The following is a 22,677-nucleotide window of genomic DNA, read 5'->3' as shown; positions in this document are numbered from 1 at the left end:
GCTTACCTCACTCTAATAGTACACTCATACACATCAATAACAAATTACAGTAATTTCATGAATACAAGCCGCAGCAATTTGACAAAAATTTTGGTGGAAATCCGGAAGTGCGGCTAATAGTCGGGGACGGTTAATCTGTGAATAATTTTCTGACATTTACAACCCCAGACGTGCCAGCCAGGGCGCCGAGCCAAGCACCTGCCAGTACAAGCCGGCATTCCATGATTGTTACAGTGTTACTGTGTTGCCCTGGCTCCAAGCAGGCAGCACGGGGGGCGGGGAGAGAGGCGGGAGAGCTCTCTTCTTCCCTCTCTGCCGCAGGCCAGGGGAGGACGGGTGGGGGGGCGCGCCGCCATTGCCGCGGTTCGGGGAGCTGACAGGGGGGGGGCGCGCCGCCATTGCCGCGGCTCCGGGGAGCCGACGGGGGCCCTGCGCCGCCATTGCCGTGGCTCGGGGAGCCGACGGGGGCCCTGCGCCGTCATTGCCGCGGCCTGGGGAGGACGGGGGTGGGGCGCACCGCCATTGCCGCGGCTCGGGGAGCCGACGGGGGCCCTGTGCAGCCATTACCGCGGCCCGGGGAGCGGGGGGGAAGTGCACGCCGCCATTGCCGCGGCTCGGGGAGCCGACGGGAGCCCCGCGCAGCCATTGCCGCAGCTCGGGGAGGAGGTGGGGTGCTTTGTCCGTGCCCGCCGCCAGCGCCACGGGCGCGCGAAAGCTCCGTCCCTGCCCGCCGCCGCTGCCGTAGGAGCAGGGGAAACTCCATCCCTGCCTGCCACCGCGGGGCAGCGCTGACCGGGGGTGACCGAGCCCAGTGGCAGCGGCGGGTGTCCCCGAGCCCAGTGGCAGCGGCGGCTGGCCCCGAGCGGCAGCACCGGGCTGGGCCACCTGGCCCCGTCAGCAGCCCCTAGTGGGTCGAGCCTGCACAGCCTCAGCTCAGCCAGTAAACCCCGCCCTCCCGCGGTTCTGTTACTAATTGCACGCGGGTCCTCACTGCGAACGACAGAGCAGCTTATATTCGGGTGCGGCTTATTTATGGACAAAAACCGAAATATTTGCCAACACCCAGAGATGCGGCTTATACTCAGTGCGGCTTGTATTCATGAATTTACTGTAATTCACTCCAGATGCTGAGTATTTTTATCACTAATATTTAATCTGATCCCTTTCCTGAAAAAAAAAAAAAAAAAAAAAAAAAAAGGATTAAATTTTAAGGCTACAAGTAAGAACAACTCCAAGACATTTGAATTGCCTGAAAATTGAGGTTTCTTGTAGTGCTTATAGAGCTAATTCACTTACTCTCCTCTCCTACAGGTAAACTGAAAATTATAATAATTCTTATTTTAAAATTGTATTTTATGCCATTAGCTCTGCTTTAACCAGCATGCTGTAAATAAGCATTGACCAAATCTGGCTTCACTTCACTATTTCCATCACTCTGCCGAACATCCATGCATACAATCTTCTGCCTTCTGGATTTGGTGTGTAACCAAACATGCAAGGAGTTTGGAAATCTAATGTAGGATAACACTTGAATTTCCTTAGATGTTGCTCGTTCCCATAAAAAAAATGTAAAATTCTCAACTACTTCTATAATATATAATCTGGCAGTTACCTGATGGAAATTTGCTGAATACTCAGGAAAAAAAAGAAAAGTTTGCTATAAAATTTTGGTTATATAAATCTCTGTCAGAGAGCCATAACATTGAGTGAGACAAAAAGGGACATCAAAATGGATATTCCCATTTCCAGGGAAAGCTATAGCTCCTGCAACCAAAAGAAGGGATCACAATTCCACAGTAAGAGCTGAAATTCATATCTGGCTGATAGAAAAAGCCTGATGGAGCATGGGTATGGAAGTATTCTGTGGTTGAAAGGAAGAAACAGCATGAGAGAAAGATGTCTAGTTGACAGAAAAATATATTTCTATTCCTCTGTATTGTAATAAATACCATGCAATCATTTAAAGAATCCTTTTAATTCTCTACAGATTCCATTGACCTAGCAAAGCTATCAGACTCACTTTTACATACAAGATTTTTCTTCTTGTATGGATCACCCACAGCAGAGGTAACAGGTGTTTGTAAAATTGGATTGCTTATCAGAAGACCATTCAAACAAACTTCACACAATTTTGGAACTAATTTATTCACTTATAGTCCTGCTAAGTATGTATTGGCTTGAAAATGCTGCTTTTGTTTAGCCAAGCTGACTCAGGTTGCATGCACATAGTTACATAAAAATTATGCTTTATACTAGTCTCCCCATTTACAGAGACAGATTTTACTTATTTTGCTCTCACTGGAAAGATTCCAAAGTAAATACCCATTCTTTCTGCAATTCTTTTTGAAAATGTGATGACTGTTGCATTGCAAACTATCCCACTGGAACCTTGTAGGACATCTGGCATTCAGGTGATTTTCTGTGGGTAGTCATTATTGCAATCCAAATTTTAAATCGTCTGGCATTATCACTTTGCTACAAATTTCCCACTTAAGCTTTATCATATAGTTATGGAATAATTTAAGCTGGAACGGACCTTTGGAGGTCACTACAAACACACACACAAAATCAAGAAGAGAGACAGTGTCTCAGGACAACCTGTTTCACTGTTTCATAGCTTTACAAAAGGGTTGAGCTTCACAAAAAGCTGGGTTGTGGATGTTACAGAAACCAGTATTACGTAGTTGGATAAAGGTAATACATAAATCTGGTAATAGGAAGTTCTACTAAACTTAGCTTCTTTTTTTTTAATAACCTATTGAATTTCTTCATGTCTGAGTCTGTCCATAATTCACCATGAAAGAAAAAAGTCCAATGTAAATAGTGTTGGTAGGTATTGATATCCCTCAAAGAGGATACAGAGAATTTTCACTTGCATACATATAGAATCATGAAATATGCTGAATTTGAAAGAACCCATCAAGATCATCAAGTTCAACTCCTGGACCTCCACTGGGTACCTCAAGATTTACTCCATGTGCCTGAGAGTATTATTGAAACACTTCTTGAACTCAGAGAGGCTTGATGCCATGACTACTTCCCTGAGGAGTCTTTTTAAGTGCCCAACACCCTCTGTGTGAAAAACCTTTTCCTGATATCCAAACGAAATGTCCCCCAACTCAGCTTCATGTCATTTCCTTGAGTCCTGTCTCCAGTCACAAGAGTGACAAGATTGGTACTTGCCCCTCTGCATCCCCTCATGAGAATGTTGAAGACAAAAATAAGGTGTCCCCTCAGTCTCCTCCAGGTTGAACAGACCAAGTGATCTCAGTCACTTCTCATATGGCTTCTCCTGAAGACCTTTCACTATCTTTGTTGCCCTCGTTTGAACACTCTTTAATAATTTAAGATCTTTTTTATATTGTGGTGCCCCAAACTGCCCCCAGCACATGAGGTGAGGCTGTCCCAGTGCAGAGGGGACCAGGACAATCCCCTCCCTTGTCTGGCTGGTAAGGTTGTGCCTGATGCACCCCAGGACAGGGTTGGCCCTCCTGGCTGCCAGGATACAATGACTCATGTTCAACTTGCCATCAACCAGGACTCCCAAGTCCCTTTCTACAGCACTGTTCTCCAGCCTCTCATTCTCCATTCTATGCTCACAGCCAGGGTTGCTCTGTCCCAGGTGCAGAATCCAGCACTTACCCTCATTAAACTTCATATGATTGGTGATTGCCCACCTCTCTAATTTGTCAAGGTCTCTTGTGACCTTGAGGAAGTTGACAGGTCCTCTCAATATACTGCTGTTGGCAAACTTACTTAGTATTCCTTCAAGTCCTGCATCCAAGTTGTTAGTGAAATGACTTTTTTACAAGAACTACTAGAGAGTAAATTGGGGTTTATAAAAAATTGAATTATACATACAAGGGTAGAAGAAATATATACTTGGGGAACAAATATATAACACCCAGAAAAAGGCTTTCATGTCCCTTTAAAGAATGTGCTGTATCTTAGTTTTCTTGTGGTTGTCATTTCCTTCTATGAAAGAAATACAAATATTGGGAAATATTCTGTTATTTGAATACCAGAAATATTTCTTTTCAATATATCACAGAAAAAACCTGCTGTAGGAGAACATAAACTATCCAAATGAAGGAAGAAAAGATAGTTTATTTGCATACTTTTCAGCTGCCTGTAATGTTTTTAGTTAAGTTACTTTAGACTTAATTAATTTAAATTAGTTCTATTTATCAGACTGAATGGAAGTGCTTAATACTGATGTTTGACTATAGTGTACTATAAAAAAGGAGTTTTGTCAATCCCAAATAAGCACAAGGACACAGTCTGTTTCACTAATGCATAATTTTGGCAAAATTCCATGTAAATAAGATTCTCACTTTCCCAACTTCTACCTCTTCTACCATCAGACAAGGAATAAGCATATCCAAAACCGTATACCTTTCTGAAGAAAAACACAAAGAAAGTAAAATCATTGAAGAAAACACTTCTTTACCATTTCAATTATAAAGTGATGCAAAAAATTCAGCATGTATTTAACATGCCCTTGGTTAAGAATGAACATGGATTTTCCCCTGACCTGGTAACCTGGGATCTATCTACATCATTCTGCCTTCAATATAAAACAGGATTCTCATTGGTAAACCAAAAATTGGAAGAAATACTGGAGTTATTTTTTTCTAAAATATCTCTAATTGGAAGAACACACACTAAAGAAGTCTGAGACCTCTATCATTTCAATAACCTGGTTTGAAATATGAGCTCAGAAGTACTTGTGTCAGTAAAAGAAAAAATACAACATGACAGCAAGAATGAATAGCTAGTGGGGTCCACATACTGTCTTTGCTGACAGTATGTGTAAAGATCAATTCCATTTTAGCTGTGTGTAAACCTTTGATCAACAAGTTCATCCCATCAAAGGACAACAGGATTTCTCCTGGGATTCACTGTCTTCTAAAGTGACACAGGCACTACAAAGTCACGCCATAAACCAAGCTGAGGATACTAATGTGCTACCAGAATCTTTTAGGTTACAATTCCTCCTCAATTCTGACACTTAGTTTGATAGAGATTTTAAACAAATGAACACCAAAGTTTATTTGCAAGCCAAGGAGCCTTAAATATTTTGATTCCTAAGACCAGAGTTTCATCTAGGTACAACATATTGTGTACATATGTTAAAAGAAAGGATCTGGAGAAATAGATTAACAGACTATAAAGGACAAGGTTTTGAGCCTTTGCAAACAGCCTAAAACAGGGACCCAACTGTTAAAGTTTTCTGAGAAATTCCCTCGTTCTCAACACAATTTTAAAGACATCACTAATTATTGTGCACTTTATGTGAGTTGGAACAATTTACTATCACCATTAAACCTGTTTCCCAAGTAGATGAATGCGCAAACACTGCTGGTGAGATACTTTATGTATGTAAGTTTAAAATCCACTTTACTTTAATTGTCAAGCACATGACTTTGAAACTCACTTTTTGCAAACTGTCATGCTGATAAAGCTGAACTACGTAAAATTAGATTGAAAGTGAATAAAAAGGGAACACACAAAAAATTCTATACTTTTAAAATATTAATTACCTTTAGAGTCTGTCACTACCAGAAAAAATTCAGTCATCGACATCCTCTTCAAAGTCATGACCTTAAAGGAAAACTGAGTAATTTCCAGTCGGCTATTCATTGTTCCCAAAAATGGTGCTGTATTATAAACATTGTAAAATGTATACATTAATGCAGCTATTTTATAACTCCATCAGGTGCAATGCTCTTAGTATCATTCCTCTAATGCATAACGCACAGTGTACTTCTTCCTTAAAATTTTCATTGGTAGTTTATATTCCTTAAGCACTTTTAAAATTTGATATCACACAACAACTCTGAAAATCCATAATAAACTTTGCTGTGTCATTGCAATTGATATGCAGGCATACTGCATATAGCCAGCAATAAAATTTTGCATCTAAGGATTTTTTCAGGTAATCTGCATATTTGTCAAAAGACATATTTAGAACCCAATTTTTTTTATATTCAGGGGTATAGGCTCTAGAGTATACACAATTTCATACCTATTTGGTACATTGAAACATGAAATGCAGATTTATGGATATAGACAGAGTGTTTCACTCCAGCTATTTGTGAATGTAATACACACACATCCAGAAATTAATACGGAAATCCTGGCTCCCCTGATGCTGTTGGCAGAATTCTTATTAATGCCCACAAGGTCTAGTTTTCACCTGTGATTACTGACCAGTAGACAATGTTTCTGTCAGCTCAAATTAGAAACAGACTGATGAGATACCTAATTCTTAATTTAATATTTTGAGGAGTCTGTGTTTTCTTTCTGACTGCAAAATTTAAAAGTTCTTCTTTTACAGCTCAGTTGAAAGTCTCTGGAGCCTAGGTGTATTTGCAACTCAGCATTCCATTGGTTCCCAGTAAATAAAAATGTACCCATTTAGATGCTCATCAATATTCAGAATATCTTATAAAGGTAGCCAACTTCTATCATGGTCCAAAGAGCAAGTAGTTCCCCAGACAGTCATTTCTGAGTCCTAATGTTATACGCGTGTTATCCCATTGGTAGTAGAGTAACTAGTAATAATGTATGCATAAACCATATCACATTTGCACCAGATTATTCCTGTAGAGATGTACTCTGTTTCTTTCATCACTAAGTATGCAGCCACACACACACATAAAAAAACCTTCAGAAAAAATTTAACACCTGGGTTTAATACATACTACAGTTCTGGTTTTTTGTTCTTACATTTTCAAAAAATAATGTGAGTTTAAACCAGTGATATCAGCTCCATGTTAAAATCTTTTTAACAGTTTGAGGATTTTCAAGAGATACAAACTTCTTTCTAACATTAATACTGCCCTTGGGAAATGTCTTCCTGTCCCTGAAATTTTAGTTCTTGTGTCCCCCATTACTTCTAGCTGTGATGCCCCTTGTTTTGTAATCCTTATAGTGCCAATCTTGATACAAAATTGACAGTTGACTGAAGTCAAATTTAAATGACAACATACCTTGTTCACATTCAGAGAGAGATTTTTTGCTGGATGTTCCACTTGTATTATAGTATTATTTCAATTCTTCATTTTCCATAGTTCTTCACTGATCCTTGACTCACAGAACTCTTACGGAGATGATAATTTTCACTTCCACTTCTGCAAATATTCCTGAGAGTGTGGAAACATTTAAAGATCATTACTGAACCTTTTCCTAATCCAATTACATTTTTAGACCAGTGGGGGTTAATCTGATTCTGTGTTGGATTTTTTGTTTGGTTGGTTTTGCTTTTGAAAGAATGTGCACCTCATTCCTCCACAAATGTGTACTAGAACTATAAACTAGAAATAAGCCAAGAGACCGTGTAACAGACAGAGTTATGTCTCCACTTAGTATTATAGACACCTGCCAATAACATCCTGGAGCCTACAAACATCCAGGTAAATGACACTTTCTGTCCCTCTATTATTTGAATTAACACTAAATATAAAAATGACATTATCTATGTTCATGAAAACGAGGTGCTCCAAGCATATAAACAAGCAAGAACCCCTGACATAATAGTATATTTTTAATTCTAATGTCATTGAATATGACAATCAAATAACATCACTATTCAGTCATCAAGCAAATCTTGCCTTCCTTACCTTCATTCCTCTGCATATCAGTGTGGTAATTCAAACATCAATGATGAATCAAACTAGATTCTGGCTTAATGGTCCACTATTTTAAAAATATTTGTTGCCTTTTGCATAGATTAAGAGATTGCTGTAGCTTCAGCTGAAGTGACATTCCACAGAGTTTGGTCAATATCTTCCCTCCTTTACTGTTTCAGTTTTCCTTTCTTTTTCATTAGCACCCTTCATCAAGAGGTAAGCCTGTGCCTGAAAATCCCTTTGGAATTATGCACATTCTCCTCCCCTATGTTAGCAAATTCAGCAGATTCCCAAAGATCCAGGATCCGCTGTTTCTTTCTATTCCTGTACACATCAAAGAATTGTTTTGTTACTTTTTCTCCTTCTGTGTGAGGAATCTGCAAGTTGCACACAACATTTAATCAGAAGGAAAGGTTACTGAGAATTGTTTTTTATACTCAACTTTGTTGGGGTTTTTTGATCTTCATGGTGTTATTGTAAATAGTCAGTAAATCTTCTAGAGCATGTCTGTGGGACAGATACCACTGTTCTGCCTTACTTTCACCTCCATCTATTTCTGCTAAATGAGCTTTCCACTTTGAGATATTTCCATTTTCTTTGTGCCATTACAAGACAATTTTACGTATGATAACAGTTGCAATTTTTCTAATTTAGACAAAGCATTCCTAATACACCTAACAGTCAGATAAACAGAATTCCAAATTTTATTTAACAGCATAGAACAATCATCTCACACATAGTTGATCTATTCAAAATCTCCTTTCCTTGAATCTACTTTGGCATTTCATTAAGCACTGGAACAGAGCCTTTTCTGCTATTTCCTTTGTGCATTTAATATTAACATATTAAATGTTAACATATTAACATATTAACATGCTAAGCAGAGAGGTGTACTTAAGATAAAGGGAGTATTTGACATTTATTTTTATGCTTTTGGGGGTTTTAATTCTGCCTCTGTCATGGATTTTTACCAAGGGATGATAAAAGATGACTTAACCAGGAAAAAATCTAGTTGAGAATAATTCTTATCAGCAGGTCTAAATTTAAGAGACTTCAAACATAAATTCTAATTAACATACCTGAAGTAATTGTGGCCATTTTCAAATGCTCAGATTAATTTCTCTGTGGGGTAGATGTCCAGTACTACAGACATCCAGGAAAGTTTTCCAACCTCAGGGAGATATTCTGGCCACTTCAATGAAGATGATGTACTGTCTTAAAAGGATAGAGATTAATTAAATTTTCAGTTGCAGAGCTACATTCTGTTATAAAACATCTCCATAAAAAATTGAGATATTGAAATAAAAATTTTGTTCTTGATCTGTGTTTATGACCTATTATAAGTTCCTACCGTGATATGTTCTATCTTGTGAAGTTAATTTTATTCATAACTACATAGCACATGTTCACTTCAACAGAAACTTGAATATTTTAATGGTTAACAAATAAGATTTGGTTTCAGAGTTATTCTGTGATTTTTCAGTGAATATTCATTCAATTCAATTTCATTGTTTCCACTTCATACCAAAACTTTCCTCTTTTTTATGTTTTGTTTCATTATATTTCCTCTACTGCCTTTTAATTTCACTTCATTCCTTGATTCCTCATTTCATTTTCTTTCAGGAAAATTCTTCATTTCGTTAAAGGAAATGAAATATTGAGATTTAAATTAGTATCATTTTGTGAAGTTTCAGTCCATTTTGTTGCACTTTGTTTCATTCTATTCCATTTTATTGTTTCCACTTCATGAAATAATTTTCTTTTTTTTGCACGCTAATCTTTAAACAAGTTTGGGGCTATGGCTGAAGTGCCCATCCCCATTCATGGCCCTAAGAAAGGCGTGGAGGCAGTAATATTGTGGCCCTGCCGCACTTCCCTTTTCCTCTCCCAACTTCATCTCTAAGTCTTCTTGTCACTGGTGCTGAGGTTCCCATCACCATGGGGTTTTCAGATTAGAAAGATGCAGAATCAGCATTGTTGGGCCCTGGTAGGATGGCCTTTGCATACCTTTTCCAGCCCCAGTGTTCCTGGAGCTCTGGGTTCTCTACTCCCTCAAGGTCAAGCTAAACCTAATGGCAGTTTGGCACTGTCACAGAAGTCCTTATCGCCATAAGTGGCACAGAGTCTGGAGCTGGCAATGTTGGAAGCCTGCTGTGAGGAATATTCTTAATTTCATGAACGGAAATGGAATCTTCATACAGGAAACAAAATGAACTGAACACACAGGAGAAGAATTATGATGAAATTAAATGCTATTTTAAAAAAACTGAAAATTCTGAAATTAATTGAAAATATTTAAATGGAATGGGATGACATAAGGTGCAGTGAACAGTTCCAAAAATTTCTGAAATGCAAGTCTTTGAAATCTTGAACTTGTCTTGGATTTATGATGATAGTCATATTCCCTGATCCTCTGCTTTATGCTCAAAAATGGTTGCTGTATCTTTAAAGGTGAGGGGCTGGAGGAGGGGGAAGGTTTGGGCTCTTTTAGCAGGTCTTTTTTAAAGGCCTCCCAGACATCTGGGTGTGTTGTGGTCTGGTTTTGCTTGCCTACCTTGGTTTTGTTGGCCCAGTCAAGAAGCTCTGTCCTTTCACCAGCCTTGGAGAAGCTGCAGCAGCAATCTTTTAGCTGCCTTTGAAGTGAGCTGAAGTCCGGCTGCTAGTCCAAGAGCAGAGAAACTGGTCTGGCAGGAGAGCAGTTGCTTGGAACTGGCAAGACAGGGGTCACTCCATTCTGGCCCCAAATCTCAGGAAATTGAGTGGGGGAGAGAAAGCACATCAAGAGCTTCCAGTCTAAATGCTTCATCTGCATGGAGAGGAGATCAACACCAGAGAGTCACCAGATTTTCATCTGTTGCCTGAACTGCTCCATGAAGCTCCTTTTTGTTTGGTTTTCTCCCTGAAAGAGACACCAGTGCTATTTTTTACTGTATGTTGCATCATGAGCACGTATTTTCCCTGGAATTTTGGGTTTTGTTCCAGTGGGGGGCGGGGGGGCGGGGGATAAGTTCGACAGTTTAATATCTAGAATTATTTTTTTACCCTTGCCTTCTGGGCATTCTTATTTGTTAATAAACTGTAGGGTGGGGTTTTTTCACTTTCATTCATAAGTATTTGTTTCCTATTAGTAAAAGGGGATTGTTGGAAAGCTTTTAGAGGAGACAACTCATTTCAGGATGTCTTCTCCTAAACTTGTCTCCATACTGAGAGGACACTGATTTTACTGCTCCACATAGGGTTAGGCTTACACTTACAGTTAGGATTGAGCAAACCACAAAGCCCAGAGCTCCAGGGACACTGCAACTGCAAAAGCTAAGCCAAGGAAAGTGCAGCAATGCCCCAACATTCCTCTCTACACATGCTTGGCACCACTCATGTGCTTTGGCATCTCAGCAAAAGGCAGCTTTTCATGTTCTGCTGAGGGTTAGGTTTGTGCTCAAGTGTAGGCTTCAGAAGACCACAAAGCCTCGACAAGGCAACTACAAAAGGCATGCAAAGGGGAGCACTTCATGTCATCTCATTACATTTCAGTACAATCCTTTCATTTCAAAATTTTCCTTTATTTATTTCCATAGAATTTCATTTCATTAGAAGACCACCCAAGTCAGTTTGTTTCACTTTGTTCTCTGACTTTGAGATTGTATTTCCTTTTATGAAAGGAAATGAAATCTTGCCATTTCAATCAGGATCAATATGGCAAGGTTTGGTCCGTTTCCCTGCACTTCATGTCACCACATGCCATTTTATTGTTTTCCCTTCGGCGCAGAACTTTTATATTTTCTTTAAGCATTTAATGACATCAATTTCTTCTGTCTTTTCATTTGACTTCATTCCCTGATTTGGGGATCTCATTAAAGTTTATTTTGCTACGTTTCAGTCCTTTTCAATGAACCTCGTTTAATAGTAACCTATTTGGTTGTAGTCACTCCATCTCAATTTTTTTTTAATTGCATTTTCTTTAATCATTTCTCCCTTCCAGAGTGATTGTGAAGCTTTCTCTCCTGTTTTCAAGATTTTGTTTTGTTTCATGAAAGAAATTTCTTCTTGGTACTGTCCCAACATGCCTCATCTTGCTGCTTGGCACCAGCATCAGCCCAATGCTGGTTTTAGAGCTTCACCTAGGGTTAGGATTATGCTTAGGGTTAGAGTTCAGAAAACCACAAAGCCCAGTGCTCCAGTGATACTGCAATTGCAAAGAGGCATGTCAAGGTGAACACGGCACTGCCCCAGCATTGCTCCCTCTTCATGTTTCTGCTTGGCACCAGCTTCAAATGATGATCTACTTATTGCTCCACCTAGGGTTAGGGTTACACTTAGGGTTAGCGTTCAGAAAACCTCAAATTCCAAAGCTCCAGGAACACTGCAACTACAATAAGGCAGGCTAAGAGGAGCATGGCACTGCCCCAACCTTGCTATCTCCTCATCCTTTTGTTTGGCACCAGCCTCAGCCAAATGCTCTGTTTTTAAAGCTTCATCTAGGGTTAGGGTTATGCCTAGGGTTAGGGTTTTAGAAAAACCCAGGTTTCAGAAAAACACAAAGTCCAGAGTTCCAGGGACAGTGCAACTACAAAAAGAATAACAAGAGGATTGTTGCACTGCCCCAACATTGCTCCCTCCACACCTTGCATCTTACCACTACCCATGTGCTTGGTACCTCAGATTTAGGCACAACAATGTCAGGGCCCTGCCAGGGTCACTTTTCCATGTCTGTTTCAGCCCCATTGTTCCTGGAGGCTCTTTTACTCTCTCTGTGCTAAACCTAATGGCAGCTTGGCACTGTGGCAGAGGTCCTTATTGCCCTAGGTGGCACAGATTAAAAAGTGAGGAGCCAGCAATGTCACCACCCTGCTGTGAGGAAAATTCTCTGTTACATGAAAACAAAAGACATCTCGATATTTCAATGAGTATAATTTCATTAAATTTTGGTTAGTTTGAGGCAGTTCATTTCATTCAATTCCATTTCAGTGATTTAACTTGTCCTAAGTTTTTTCATTTTAAAAAAAATTATTTCATTATTTTTCCTCTTCTGTCTTTTCATTTAACTTCTCTCCTTGCTTCCTCATTCCATTTCCTTTCATGAAATGAATTTCATAAAAAGAAATTAAATTTCAATATTTCACTGAATATTTCACCCTGTTTCCATCCACTTTCCCTGTTCTTTGTTTTATGCCATTCCATTCCATTTAATTGTTGCCACTTCATGCCAGAAAATTTTTTTCCCCATTTCATTTAATTTCATTATATTTCCTTTCCTTTCTTTAACTTCATACCTTGATTCTTAGCTATGTTAATTAAATAAAAAACATCTTTTTTTTATTTTCCACACTTCCAGAAGATTGCTGCATTATGATAATTTATCAAAGGGGAAGGCTTAAGAGAAATTTCTATTCCACAACTCTGTATTTTTAGTATAATTTTTTTTTTTGTTTTCTGAATAGCTGCATATCGATGAAAAGGGAAGAAACCAAAGCTCCAAATCTCATCCTTTTCTTTCCCTTGCAAGAACTATGGCCAAATTCTCTCCACATTTTCAAATCTTTTCCACTACTTCACAAATATCGTTTTCAGTAATTAAAAAATGCCTGCAAGCAATTACATTTGAGTTACAGATCATCTCTACAATAGTCAAAAAGCACTTAGTGTGATTCTGATTTCTAAGTTCAGAATAAATATAACCTTCAGTTCATTGTCAATTAGTCTAGACCTGATGGTTATGGGAAATCCCGTGGTAGGTTAAGTTGAACTCTATGACCTTAAAGATCTTTTCCAACCTAAACCATTCTTAGATTCTTAGAACATTCACCTCACTGCTGGCATTCACCTTTATTAAGATGTAAACCTTTACTTAAAACAGAGGAAGAATCAGACTAAAGTGAAAAGGACATGACATGAAAATCCAGGTACCTATTTTTTAAAGGAAATAAATATTCTATATCACAAAATCAATTTTAATTGGATACTCATGCTTCAGCTGTCCTCAAAACACTGAGTCTAAAATGATAAGTAATATCAGAAATAGAGGCAAAACTTTGTTACAGATAAATAGAAAATAATATTATGACATTATCTGTTTCTCATATCTGTATTAAATTCTTACATATACTTTCATAGTTTAAATTCTGGTTTATTACTTCTCACCTATTTCAATGAGTTTATTTCAATGCAGATTATCTCTCAAGTAATTTTGCTGCTGAAGGCACTCACCTAGCTCAAAACACTTATATTAGGTAACCACAACTTTTGCAGAAATGTCTCTAGTAACTGTTGGAGGTGAAAAGGTGAAGATCAGTTTTCATGATTTCCTACATTACTACGCATGTTGCAATAATGTTCTCAAATTGATCCTAACTTAAAACAATATTAAACTGAATAATTTAAACAACTGAAAGCAACTTTTAAATGTCTTATGGCTTTTTCTTTAAATTCCTGTGATTATCAAAAATATATTAGACCTGTGATAGGCTTTTTTGAACAGCTTTAAAAGCCCATTAACCTAAAAACATTCCAAGAAGCAGATATTTCTGAATAACTCTGTTATATTTCTCTAGGACTAGAATCAAGCTCAACTTTCTTCCTTATGATCAAATTATTGGCAGGTGTTAGTTGCATCAGGGAAGTGCTATCTCCTTCTTAGTGACTCTCCCCTTAAATTCACCACCAATAGAAAAGCATATTTATTTATGGAATAACAGAATTTCAATTCAGGGCAAAGAAATCTGTAGATAAAAATTTTGCAATCAACTTTGACTAGAGAAAAAATAAAAGAATGTTTTGTAATTTTTAGCATCACTTAAGTTCACAAAATCCCATGAAGGATGTAAATTTGGAGCCACTTAGCAAAGCATAAAGTAGTTCAAAATGGTGTGTGTTTCATAAATCTCACCATAATCAGAACACGGATCAAATTGATTTTAATGCTAAGCTGAAATCAAAACTTCCTCAGGCAGCTGTGTCAAATCACTACTCCAGTGCAAAAAGTTCAGCAAAGGCGTAGTGTACATGAATGACTCTTTCATACCTTGAAGTTCTCCTAGCAGTGGAGACCATATCTTATGTTTTACAAAATTCTTATCTGCCAGTCTTTGCTCTTTTCACAAACTCAGATAAGACCCAAGTAAGCAAATCAGCTACTTGGATTGACTCAACTTCTTCAGCACTGAAACAGGCAACATGAATATGCCTACTTATTGAGGATACCCACATGCTAGCATATGTTCTCTGCTTCCACAGGAACCATGGAAAACAGGAACAGTGACTTTGCATACACTTCCATTTTCTGATTCTGTTGGTAAGCAAACTGCTTCAAAAATCCATTTTCAGGGATGGACTATATAGCTGCATAGCACCATGTGCACCCTAAAAAAGACCACAGGATCACAGAATATATCAAGTCAGAATGGATCCACAAAGACCACCAACTCCAGCTCCTGGTCCTGCACATGACCAACCCCAAGAGTCACACACGTGCCCTGAGAGTATTGCCCAAATGAAAATGCATTGGCAAGAAATCCCAAACTGTACAAAGCATACTAGCAACAGCATGGGACTCCTTTTCTTTTTTGCCCCTGGGTACTGCCAATTTCAAAAACTCATGGCTAGATAATGTTGCCATAAGTATTTCCTCTGTTTAGCAAAGTGAAATTCCAATTAGCAGGATACAGAGCAACTGTGATACTGGGCAACTTGACTCTGCTGCAAGACTGCATGTCACAATTTTCATCAAAGTAGAAGAGGACATAAGGCAGCTGCTAACCACTGATACAGTGTATCAATGCCTTCATAACCACAGCTATCCCAGGAAATAGTCATACCAATAGAAGGAAGAGCCGCTGTTTAGCCCTCAGAACAGTTTACACATTACAAGACACAGTACCTGTAATGTTTCTGTTGGAGCACAAAACTACCCACTGCATAAGCTCTCTAGTCAATTAGTCCCTGCACAAATTCAGCATGTGACAATATTTTGGCACACTTCAGAATTAAGTATAAAACTCCATGCAATGTAATTCAAAACCACTACTGCCAAGCTTCATCCCCAAAATTCCTCAAGTTGTTCAAAATTCATACATTATTTGGCATACTATGCAGGCAAGGCCTATGCATGAAGAGAAAATGTAACAGTATATTGTACCATCAAATATAGAGCATAATAAACTTTGTCAGGAACAATCATAGATGATCTTAGCATCTACACAACTTTACAGCTCCATAAACCTAAAATTAGAGTAATTGAATTTTTCCCATAAAGCATATTTGGAATTCATAATACAATCCATGTTATTTCTGCTCTTTTCTTAATGTGAAGAGATATAAGATGTAGCACTAGTAATATCAACACAACCCATGTTTTACAAATCACAAGTTTTCCTAGATAAAGCAAACAGAAAAATACATAAAGATACACAGTTGCAAATACAGAAAAATTTCAATAAAAGGACACATTTGTTTACACCTTTCAATGAAGGCATCTGCTAACATAAATCTGATTACAAATTTGCTCTTCCAAAAGCAATATTTGCCCTAATATATGAATCTTCCATGGAACCATATAGGGGCCTTTACAGAGCAAGTAACCTATTACTATCACCAAACCCTGTTCAATCTCCTGCTCACCTACTTCTATCAACAGAACTGTTTAAATTTGTGGCTGATTAAACTACCTTTGCTGTTACCATAGGTTTATTCAAAAATAACTACATTTAATGTCCTAATATAAGCAAAGCAACTACATATACATGTACAGCAATCCTTCATCTTTTACCTACACCATATAATCTCCATAACAGGCTGTTCAACAGGCACCCTGTTCTGTGTGTATCTCTATGCAGGGCTGCCCTCTAACCATTCCTCTTCCACAACCTCATCTAACCATTCCTCTTCCACAACCTCATCATTCCCTCAGTCTGCTGCCCCTTCAAGATCCCTTCCAAACCAAACCATTCTATGATTCTGTGAAATACACTGCATCTATACACAAGAAATTTGATGAACCTAGGTAAAACATGCTGATTTAACTGAAAAAACTTTAAAGTGAAAAATGTAGCTTAATGTTAAAAACTGAAGCAGCAAGAGTAATAAATAATAAAATAAAAATTAATAATAATATAATTATTATAATATCTATAATCATACATAATAAAATTCAAGTCCATCGAATAAAGATATTATCTCTTGTGTGTCTGAGTTGTATAATCATGGTTCCTAACAAATGTGATAATCAGCTGCCAGAATGATAAGCATTTTGTCATTTCTGCATCACTAAGCACAAGTCCACTAAGCACAAGTGCTAGAAGCAGCAAATTAAGAAGATGCAATAAAATGAAATGGACTTAAAAGGATAAATGGTTACCAAAACTACTGAACTGAGTACTCAACATACAAAATACTACCACAGAGTACTCTTTAGGGTATTATCTTTCTTTAGATACAATTCTTTCTCCATACTAAAATACATTCTGAACTAGAGACAGAATTTCTCACTTCAGGCTAGAATTTTTGCCTTTAATTACTGTGACTACCTGTAATCAAGATGGCCAGTTATAAATATTTACAGGACAAAATTAAATATAGTCTTTCTCCCTTGTAATTCATAAAATGCTGTACAAAATAGAATTTTTAAAAATGGAAAAAAAAAGAAAAAAAAAGAAAAAACAATTTGAATGGCTGTAGAATTATTAAAAAGGCTGAATACCTTTACAATTTTTTGGTATATTTCTAAGATGATAACTTTAATGGGGAACTCCACAGCCATCTCTGCCAGTATTTCAGAAAATAAGCTGGCCGGGCATAATTTTTAAGTGTCCCTTTTTATACTCCTATGCCAATGGTTTAGATGCAGTTAAAAGCTTTGTGAAGGCCCAAGATATTGTTCTCCACTACCATGGTTTCAAACTTTTTTTTTTTTTCATTTTAACTCAAGGAAGTAAACAAGAAAATGTTCATTAGTATGAAGGTTAAAACTCCAGACTCTCCCAGAAGCAGTATTCTATTCCAGGCCAACCACGATCTCATCAGGTATTCTAAATTTTAATATATTTCAGATAAAGCCTTTCAGAATGACATAGCTTTCTTTTCTGCTAATAATTACTGTTCAGAATTGCCAATAATCTATTCAGGGTAAGCCATGTTAAGTTTGAAACAATTCCTTATTTTCAGGTCTCCATTAACTTCTAAATTGTTAATACAGCACTGTGAAATCAGCTCCAGGTTAAATAGAAGCAGTAGTGCTTTATTTAAACTCTTTTTTCCCCCAATTTTTATGCCGACAAATATAATTTTTTTTCATTTTGAAGTCTCTGCATTCCCTAATGTTTAACAAGCACTCACAATTGAATAATACTCTTACCTTCTCTTTTATTCCTGCTGTGGGAACTATGCAGAATACTGAGGATGATTTTATCTAAAGTATCACCTGGATTTGTTAACTCAGGTAGAGCAGGAATCAACTGATTCTAAGTATATATATTAAGAGATTGGGTTGGGTCTGGAAGAAAAATGTGTGAAGTCCAGGAAAGGTATTTGATGCATTAAACTATATTAATGCTAGTACAATTCGAAATTTAATCTCCCCTTTAACACTCAAAAGTCAGGAAATACAAAATTGTGGTTCCTATGTCTTAACTCCTGCTCTTGCATACATGCTTTATTTTATATTACACCCTGTTAAATTTCTAGGAACGATGTGGGTAAGTTATAGTTGTTTTTTCAAGTATTAATTTGAAATTCTTGACTGGAGAATGAGGGCATAAAATAAACATTCAGCAGTGTGTGACATAGCTACAATCCTGTCTTGCCTCTGCAAACAAGCGAATTATATGTAAAACTTGGTAGCTTTTGCTGGAGCTTTACTATACTGCAAATGCCAAAGACCTAACAAGCAGAATGTTCAGCAAGGATCAGCACTCTACATAATCAAAAACTCCTGGTTTGAAGTACATCAGCTGGACAGGAGTTACTCAGTAGCCAAGGTAGGGAAGTTTGAGTTCGTAAATTTCTATATGTTGGTATGTCATCAAAACTAAAGAATTGCAGATATCCACTCGAGAGAAAAGGAGTGGTGAAAAATTATTCAACGTTCTTTGACATGGAGGATCAAAGAAGTGGCTAGAGAAGGAATTAATCTGAAAAAAATAAACCATTACATTTCTTCCACACGTACCTGCAATGTGCTTCAAAGGAGAGCAACTTTCTGGCCTGTTAAGCTCATAAAGTTGAATGTGACTTTTTAAGCAGAAAAATATTTACTGTATTTTATAATATTCAGTAAATGTTAACTTTCTTGAAATTTAAATAAAGGGAACTTTTCAGGAAACTCAAGATACTGCTTAAACTCTCAGTCATGGACAAATAATATCTAATAAAGTTAGCAACACCATTTTTTATTTTCTCCATCTTCATCTACCTGTTGTTTCCCAGATGACATTAACTTATGTTAATATGCTCCAGAAGTCATTGACTTTAGTAGTTTCTTTATAAATGTGTTTGTCACCTGTTGCGGTTCAGGGCCGGGCCAGCCAGGAGCGGCAAATGAAATAATCAGGATGGGTGTGATAGAGTAACCTGGAAAATAACTTTAATAAAAGCAGCTAAACAACAAACATACCTAAGCCAATCACAGTATGGGGCAACCTCAAAAGACCCTGACAAAGGAATGATCAGGACCTTATATAATCTTATCTGAGGGGTAGGGAACCAATAGACAACAAGAACTAAAATCATCACCATATATGGAACAAGTTGCCAACCAATCATATCTCATAGGTATAAGGAACTTCTTCATTAACATAACTGCACCCATAATCGCATTCTTCTCAGCCTAAACTACTAGATGTCTCTCTTCTTAACATCTCAGTTCTGAATCCTTAAGTTGATGCCTTTGTTGTTGACAAAGGCTGGCCTACCATCCATCCCAACTAGCTGAATTCCCACAGCTGCCTATCAAGCATCAGAACTCTCTAAGCTTAAAGTCATTCACAGGAAAGACTTACATTCTTTCTACCATACCTTAAGCATATCCTGATATAACTAGGAAACAGAACAGGAGTGTAACAGTAATCCCATGTTAAAGCATGCATAGCCACAGGCATTTACAGTAAATTCACGAATACAAGCCGCACTGAGTATAAGCCGCATCTCTGGGTATCGGCAAATATTTCATTCTTTGTCCATAAATAAGCCGCACCTGAATATAAGCTACTCTGTGGTTCGCAGCGAGGACCCACGTGCAACAAAGTTGCCAAATACTAACAGAACCGTGGCATGGCGGGGGGTTTACTGGCTCAACTAAGGTTGTGCAGGCTCGGCCCGCTAGGGGCTGCTGACAGGGCCAGGTGGTCCAGCCCGGCGCTGCCACTCGGGGCTGGCCGCCGCCTCTGGGTTCACTCGCCCCGGCCCCGCTCCCGCCGCGGCACCGGTCGGGCACGGAGCACCCCCTGCTCCCGCCACGGCAACGGAGGGCGGGGGCAGAGCCCCCCCCCTCCTCCCCGAGCCTCAGCAATGGTGGCGCGGGCCCCCCCGCTCCTCCCCGGGCCACAGCAATGGCGGCGCGGGGTCCCCCCGTCTCTCCCCTGGGCTGTGGCAGAGGAGGGAAGAGAGCTCTCCCGCCTCTCTCCCCGCCCCCCGTGCTGCCTGCAGGGAGCCAGGGCAACAGAATAACACTGTAACAATCACGGAATGCCGGTTTGTACTGGCAGGTGCTTGGCTCGGCGCCCTGGCTGGCACGTCTGGGGTTGTAAATGTCAGAAAATTATTCACATATTAGCCGCCCCGAGTATTAGCCGCACTTCCGGGTTTCCACCAAAATTTTTGTCAGATTGCTGCGGCTTGTATTCATGAAATTACTGTAAAATGATTTTCATGCAATATCATAAGAAGAGGTATTACAGACCACAGGACTTCTTGCTACATTTAACACTTTTCTCAAACTACTCCTTTTAGCTTTGCTGTCTCTTTTTTTATCCATCATCCCACAACAGCATTTGGTAATACCCCATGTTTAATCCATGTCACATAAACTGTCCATTTTACACATTTTGGCAGGAGACAGCTATAACATGAGAAGGATATCACCTGACTCGACAATATTGGCACCATAATAAGAAATATTTTCCTCAAAATCCTCTCTCCTTCAGAAAACTATGGTATCTTCAGAGTCAACAAGTCATGCTTCACTTGGCATTTTTATTCCTCTCCAGTTGAAGTGGATCAGCTACAGAAGAACCTGATTTTCCTTGGGGTATTCAGTGTGCTTCAAGACCTTCTTTTCAAAACACAGAAATCCAAAAAATAGAACTCTTCAAATTTCAATAACAATGCAAATTTAACAAACGTAATAATATTTCACTTCATAATTTTAGTGTTTGAATTGTGAGGTTGGAGCTCCTGAGCTGGCAATGTTACAAAATGCTAATACTTAACCCTGAATATGTCAACACTCAGAGAACCAAAAGATTTATTTAAAATAATTGGTTGCCAGTCAGCTCCAAAAAGAGACTTGATGTACCTGTCCCTGGCATGTAGATGTCATTTGTTATAAAGTAAACAATGTCTCTTTAGTTAAGAAATACCTTCAGTACCAAAACAGCCTCTAGAACCAAAAGCAGGTTTTGACCTTATACAATGATCAGAATGCTTTGAGCAACTTCAGCTTATGTGCTCTGTACTCTAGCAGCTCCTAGCAGACTGATCCACAAAGCAGATAGATCCTGGGCCTTAATGACCTTCAAATGATTTTGCCAACACCCAAACTCTTGAATTTGGCCTAGCTGCAAAGAGGAGCACTTGCCCCTGATAAACACAAAATGAGAAATACTTCAGCCTATACCATGTGCTTAATAACTTTCCCATTCCCATATGCACCTTAGCAAAGTAACAAGAATGGAATTCTTTTGAATGTCCTTGCAAGCTGTTTATTTTATTATTATTATTATTATTATTGAGTCATCTAATTACAACCCTTTTTTCAGCCTTGTCTGTGAAATTACAAGCATTCTCCATTTCTCTGTCCACATATGGTGTATTCCCTGGGACTCCCTTGAGAGTAAAGCCTCCAAGCATTGCTACTATGCATTCAGCAACAAACCCAGCAGGATGCTAATAGGCTGTCTTCATTAACTTTGCTGATCGAACTGTGCTCTTGTATTTGCACTCTGCACATTTGTGATGTCTCATAAAGATTCATATTAGGAATTTTAATGGCAAAAGAGCCTGTATACTAAATTGCTTATGCACCAAAAAGGAAGAGCAGCTGCAAGAAACAGTAGATTTTTTTTTTTTTCTCTTATCAAAGAAGTGGCAGCACTTGAAAGAGCAAACTGAATATAGGAATGGATCAATAGAGGAATGGCACAGATGATAATTAATGTGGGGAAATGGCTATTTAGGCTCAGTAACAGAAGCTGCATTCACCAGCTATCCAAAATAAAAGGCAATGTGTTCTGAGAGAAAGCTATCAGATGGTGTCAGTATTAGCTCATGAAGTATGGACAGTCCAGCATGACATATGCCTTTCTCAAAAGACTGCTGTCATCCCTCATAATACACCATGCAACCAAGTGGGAAAATTGAGTTGTTATCAACAGAGGTAACTTTTGAGGTTAAATACCTTGTCTTTAAATACTTGTGTAATTTGAACTCCATATCAGATTTTTCAACTTACTTCACTCATAAAAGTTGACTAGATTAAATTCAAATTAATTTTTAAGCCATGAAAAAGGATGATCAGGGCAACTTAGAATTTTATATATAAAAACAAAATCTCCTGACTTTCTTAAGTAAATAGCCATACAAATGAGTCTCTTAGTTTCTCACCTTCTCAGTGTGATAATGAAAAGTCTTTAGGCTACAATGTAAACTAATTAATAGTATTTGATTTCTTTGATAGAAAGGGAAGACAAAAAAGAGCTATGATACAGTTCAAAGCCATGGTAAACCATAAGTAGAGAGTTACAATTGAATGAACATAAAAGCAAATTTAAGATAGCTTGTTACTGTATGTGGTTTCTGGAGTGGTGATGGTCACAGTGATATGGTGACTTTCTTACAT

General features: G+C 38.4%; 1 long non-coding RNA gene across 3 annotated transcripts in view; it reads right to left on the bottom strand.

The window, feature by feature from the left end:
- The window catches only part of LOC116996495, a 39,358-nt gene that overhangs the window by 3,685 nt on the left and 12,996 nt on the right, over positions 1-22,677 (bottom strand). For all 3 annotated transcript variants that reach the window (XR_004417945.1, XR_004417946.1, XR_004417947.1), the window contains 3 exons: positions 10,189-10,533; positions 8,714-8,849; positions 6,996-7,148 (listed from right to left, as the gene is read on the bottom strand). This is a non-coding gene — a long non-coding RNA (uncharacterized LOC116996495). The remainder of the gene's footprint in view (positions 1-6,995; positions 7,149-8,713; positions 8,850-10,188; positions 10,534-22,677) is intronic.

Source organism: Catharus ustulatus, chromosome 5 (genome assembly GCF_009819885.2).
Source record: "Catharus ustulatus isolate bCatUst1 chromosome 5, bCatUst1.pri.v2, whole genome shotgun sequence".
Taxonomy (NCBI): domain Eukaryota; kingdom Metazoa; phylum Chordata; class Aves; order Passeriformes; family Turdidae; genus Catharus; species Catharus ustulatus.
This window is presented reverse-complemented; position numbering and strand designations above follow the sequence as displayed.